This window comes from Lygodium microphyllum, chromosome 4 (genome assembly GCF_053477565.2).
Source record: "Lygodium microphyllum isolate KBCC chromosome 4, Lygodium_microphyllum_v1.1.10, whole genome shotgun sequence".
NCBI lineage: Eukaryota > Viridiplantae > Streptophyta > Polypodiopsida > Schizaeales > Lygodiaceae > Lygodium > Lygodium microphyllum.
In genome coordinates, this window is record NC_141138.1 from 74,470,115 (window position 1) to 74,476,407 (window position 6,293).

Below are 6,293 nucleotides of genomic sequence, written 5' to 3' on the forward strand. Positions count from 1 at the left end.
TGCTAGATTGCATTGAGAGCAAGGGCACAAGGTACACTGATTAAGATATGCTCACGATCTTGAACATCACGACCTTCATCATTGTCCATTTGGTCTACGTATCGACAAACAATTTGGTTTTGTTCTCATTCTCTTTTTCTTTCTTAAATTGTTTGAGAAGGGATTTCTTCTCTTTTAACTCAACAAAATTAACATAAACTAAAGTATTGGTTTTCTTCCCCTTTCTTTGCACATTTCTTTGCACTCTTTGTTTTATGTTCTCTCTCCTTTCTCTTTCATGTTTTCTTTATCTTTCATGTTTATTCTCTCTTTCTCATTCTCTATTCCTCTTTCTTCCTTATTCTCCCTCTTTTATTCTCTCTCTCTCTCTCTCTCTCTCTCTCTCTCTCTCTCTCTCTCTCTCTCTCTCTCTCTCTCTCTTTGTTGCCCCTCTCTTTGTTTCTCTCCACCCCCTTATAGGCAGCGGGCCTATAGTATGTAAAGTCTAATATGCTATGCATGGGGACAAGGGACTAGCTACCCTACGTCTATCCCATGGTAATGCACGAACCTCACCACCTTTTTCTCTTTGTTTGTGACTTGATATGCAGAGTTTAGGAGGAGGTAGCACAAAGCATGTCAAGAAAACTATCCATTCACCTCCAAGTTCAATCTCTCTTTTGCTTTACCGAGCCTGCTTACATAGGCCTTCCGTGCCTTTCCGAAGCGTCGAACACACCCAAGGTGCACCTTTAACAAAACCTCTCTCTCTTTCTCTCTCTCTCTCTCTCTCTCTCACTACTACTACTACTACTACTACTACTACTACTACTACTACTACTACTACTACTACTACTACTACTACTACTACTACTACTACTACTACTACTACTACTACTACTACTACTACTACTACTACTACTACTACTACTACTACTACTACTACTACTACTACTACTACTACTACTACTACTACTACTACTACTACTACTACTACTACTACTACTACTACTACTACTACTACTACATCCACCATCCCACCTTTCATATATTGCTCAACAGTTTCAAAACATGAGAGTACAACAGACGTGATGGCCATTTCTCTCTTCCTCTTCCTTTCTTCTTCTCCCTCTCTTATTTCCTATCTCTCTCTCTCTCTCTCTCTCTCTCTCTCTCTCTCTCTCTCTCTCTCTTCCTTTTCCTTTCTTCTTCTCTCTCTCTCGTTTCCTATCGTTCTCCCTCAATGCACCACATTCTCTACCCTCTCCCATTTCTTATCTCATTTTCTCTCGTTCTCCCTCAATGTACATCATTGTAAAAGAAAACAAACAAGAAAATAAGAAATTAAAGAACAAGAACAAACCCTCTCTTTGTTTTTCTCTACCCCCTCGTGTTTTCTCATTCATTCTCCTCTCTCCTCTCTCTCCCCCCCTCTCTCTCTCTCTCTCTCTCTCTCTCTCTCTCTCTCTCTCTCTCTTTATTATGTTTCATGTTTATTCCCTCTCACTCTCGTTCTTTCTTCTTATCCCTCTCTCATTTCCTGTCTTTCTCCCTCAATGCACATCATTGTTAAAAAAAAAACAAACAAAAAAAGAAGAAATTAAAGAACAAGAAAAATTAAAGAACAAGAACAAACCCTCTCTTCATTTTTCTCTACCCCCTCGTGTTGTCTCATTCATTCTCCTCTCTCCCTCCCTCTCTCTCTATTTCTCTCTTTCTTTATTATGTTTAATGTTTATTCCCTCTCTCGCTCTCTCGCTCTCTCTCTCTCTCTCTCTCTCTCATTTCCTCTCTTTCTTCCTCAATGCACCTCATTCTCAACAATAACTAACAAAAGAAAAGGAGAAAGAACAAAAACAAACCAAGAGCCTGAGCAATGCACTCACTGCAAAGGCCCAAGGATGGGATCTTCGTCTCCTCTTCACGACGACAGCTCCTCTTTGCGATGGAGGCTCCTCTTTGCCCTTCTTGCACTTTCTCCTCTTCTTCATGAACGGCGGCGCTGGCGAGAAGTTCTCTTTCTCTCTTTCTCTCTTTCTCTCCTAAACACACGATCTATTTCACTCTCTCTTTTGCGCTTTGCAGCAAAATTCTGCGCTCGGGTTTCGACTCTTTTTTTTTGTCTAAGTACCATCTCTATTTATAGCGACACAAATAGTGACACCACTAATTTGTATCGGAACTGCCCACCACTATTCGTGAATATCCTTGTAGTGTAAGCTATTTATAATCACTATTCTCCCAAGGTTATACTTTTTGCATGATATGGCTTTTTTTGTAATCATTTTTGGATTGCTATTTCCAAGAACTTAGGTAACTGATTCTTTAATGAATGATCACTTGAAATTTTTTACATGAACTCATTGAAAAGAATGGAAAATCTTAATTAAGGTATATTGCTCAAGAAAAGAAAAAGAGAAAATCTATCTTATTTAAGGAAAATTATTTAGTTTGGCCTCAAATCGAGAAACAAAAATTAAAGTCCATTGAATGACATCGAGAACTAGCCCCAATATATTATGGATCCTTTAGAATTTTTCATAAGATTAATGATAATTCTTTTTGTTAGATATTTTGTGCCATTGGCAAACAAGTAGTTCCTTTCATATGAGCCTATTAAAGCCCTTTAAAGACAATATTCTTATTGCTCTAGTGGTTGATGATCCTCCATTGCTTGAGGAGGATAGAAAGGTCTTAATTCCTAAAATCATTATTGATCATTATAAATCCACTATCTGTATTGATCATGAATATCGTCAGTACTTGGTTAAATATACAAATCACTTTATTTGGGAATTCCAGTGGATTTAGAAAATGACCCTTTCTCCAACTTATGATCATTTAATATCTATATACCAATCACAAGCACATTAAATTCTATATCAAACACAAATTTGAATAAGCTAGTTTGTTGCATGAGGCAAAACACAAAATTTATTTTCATTTGAATTTATTTATTGGGATTCATCTTTTGGTTACTTCTTGGTTGACTTAGTACAAATTTATCACATGAGACAACATTAGTATGTGGTTGATCACTTGTGCTGTTTACTAGTTGTTAGTTGAAAATAATTACTTTTCTACCCTTGGAAAATTTTATGATTATTGATGTACTTGATTTAAATAGGTGATTTTATTATACTATTTTTAACGTGTATTTTTAGTTTTTCTCATTTGTAGTAGGGTCATACTTGTTACACATGTGAACACATAACATTGGTCGCATTGCGTTATGTGGATAATAAGGGAATTAATGTATTTTGTATTTTTGATAGATAGAGTATTAGATTGGAGAGTTGGAGGAAATTATGATTTTTATATTACCAAGGGAGTGTAAGATGAAGTAAATAATATTTTTGGCATGTAAAATGTAGTATTTATGCACTTAGTTCACAAGACATTTTATATCTTGTATGCTTCTATATTGTGGTCCTAAGGTTTCGTAGATTTATATAAGACCCAAATATATTTTTTAAAAATTTTAGATACAATTTAGATATTAGAAAAAGATGAGCCATTTATGAAAGGAACAAAAAGTATGGATGTGATATCCTATTCTTGGGCACAAGATCAATGAAATCAATAACTACATGCATTCAGAAGAGCCCTCTCAATGCATTGTGGGGGTTTTGGGGGGGGGGGGGGGGGGGGATTGTACTTGATTGAAGTTTTACTTTCTTTGCATTTGTTTCTCTATATTTTGTGTCCAATGTTGATTTGTGCATTTTGGCAACTAGTTCATGGTTCAATTTCATCAACATGTGTAGTATTAATACCAATTTAAATTGTGCTTTTAATGTTGTAGACATTATTCTCCTCTTGAAAAAGCAAAGTTTTATGGATTGCAAATCTATTTCTTGAGGTCCACATCCTAATGAACCTTTGAGATAGATGTTATGGAAAAAGTTCACACATTTGAAAGCCCCAAAACATACCATCTCAATTGCAAGAAAATATTTTAGTAGAAGCTATTGTGTCCTTAAGGCGTTTGTATAATCAAGTTACATATTTTTACAAAGAAAGTGTTTGAAAAATACTATGTTTGATATTGAGCCCTAGATCATCATTTGAGTTACACATTTGAGCACTACCTCTCTTGATGCTTCATGCATGCTAACAAGTATGACAATTTTTTTAAAGAGATGTGCTAGGCAAGGCACAAGAAATTTTTGTATTGCATAAATCACAAGGAAAAATGACATTTCGTCCACAACAAATTTTTTGACATGTGCACATGTAAAGTTATTGCTATTTCTTTCACTTGCAACCATCAATAATGGTGTTGGAACATAAATGTCATGGATGTAGCCATATAAGTTGTCCTAAATGCAATAGATTTAGAGTGATTACAAAGCAAAAAATGGATAGTGAAATTGTTATGAAGATTGGGGTTAGATCCACCCATATGATTGATGACATTGTAGTAGTGACATTGTAGTAGGGAACCAATAAAAAATTTCAAGAATGGTGCTTAGTTTTGCTCCGAATCTCCCCTTACACACTCACCCTTAAAAATGGCATTTGGCCCAAGATGTAGACCTTGTACATTCATGAACGAGCCTTTTCATGGCATAAGGAAAAATCCCACGTGTATCAATTTGTTGTTTTCCTTTGCAAGAAATCCATTTAAATTGTTCTACAAAATTGTTGTTTCTACAAAAGTTTGTTCTAATCTAAATTTTAGAAGCGACACATTTTACTTCCATGTAGAAATATCTTGTCACATGAATTCCCTTTTCTTCATAGGTTACATGGTCCTCCTCATTTATGATGCTCCCCATCATGACATACTTCTTCATATCCAAGATGCTCCCCATCATGACATAGATTTCAAATGCCTAATCTCATGCTTGTGCAAATACCATAAATTTTTGCACCTAATTGCAAGATAAGTTACACTTTGCCTCATGTGACCATTATACAACATTGGATTTTCACAAAATAGTCATGAGTGCATCAAACCATTAGATAAACCCATGACTATCATTAATCATATACACATTTTTAATACCATGATAATAATAGATGAGATATGCATGCCCCATTGCCCTTGTTGCTCTCTTCCAAAGCATCTTTTAGCTTTCCCTCTAGGCAAAGATAAGAGATGAGCTTTGCTTCTAGGCAAGAAAACCTCATGTTTGCCTCCCCCCCCCCCCCCCCCCCCCACACACACACACACACACACACACACACACAGAGCACCATGTGTATCTCCTTGCATAATCCAAAAATGTGTATTGGATTTCAATGTTAGCAGAATTTCAATTCTCAAGAATATTCCAAAAATTATGAATCTCTAGCCATCACCATATTAGAGAAATTAGAAAATTTCCAAGTCCCAAATTCAAATAAGTGATAAATATTTGACCACGTGGCTAAATCTTGATCCATATTTGAAAGTGGGATTTAGGAAGGTAGCCTAAATAGCATTTAGGATAGACTTCACCTTTAAGTAAGAAAACAAGATTTGATCATGTGGTCAAATAATAAAGGTATTGGGGGTTCCCAAAGTGTATGTGAAATCCCAAATTTCCTAATATGGTGTTAGCCTATACAAGGTGCACACCCAGCACTTGCTTGAGTTCCCTAGCATCATATGTTTAAAACCAAGTGCAATAAAAGGTTAATGGTTTCACTTTTACAATCCTATAGCTTGAAGTAATGTGTTTTTTGTTGTGGACTATTTTCCATTTTATATACCTTGTTAGTGCCTAATATCATGCTTAAAGGTATTAAGGTCTGGTCCTAGTTATGGTTAGCTAGCTGATAGTATTGCACTTTTATTTAGCCAACTAAATATCCACTTTACAATCACTTTAGTTCACCATTAGCTTTCTTGAAGCTAAACAAAGTGACAAGTACACATAAAACCTTCTTAGAACTATCTCAATTGTAAGGCATTTCTTGGTGATTATAATGGCATTGTATGATCAGTTTGTTGTGTTAAAACATAATCTAATAACTTGCTCAATGAAAATTGCATTCTTTTCCTTATTGACAATACATTAAATTTTTTGAAATAGGAGTGATGATTGCAAACAACAAAGAAATCCAAGCCTTTATAATGATACTTGATAGGAACATGTCTTTTTGAGTTGACTGGTTTTGAGACTAATCAAGAATGCAATGTTCATGCGCAAGGACATCTTTTTCCACTTTGTAAAACAAGGGTCCCTTATATGATTAACACATTGTCATATGAATAAACAAAAATAACTCCTGTGAAAAGCTCTAACCTCTTAAGCTGTAAAACTTCATCCTTTGACCACATATGTAGATGCTACTTCTACAAAGATCCAAGTTATGACAACTCC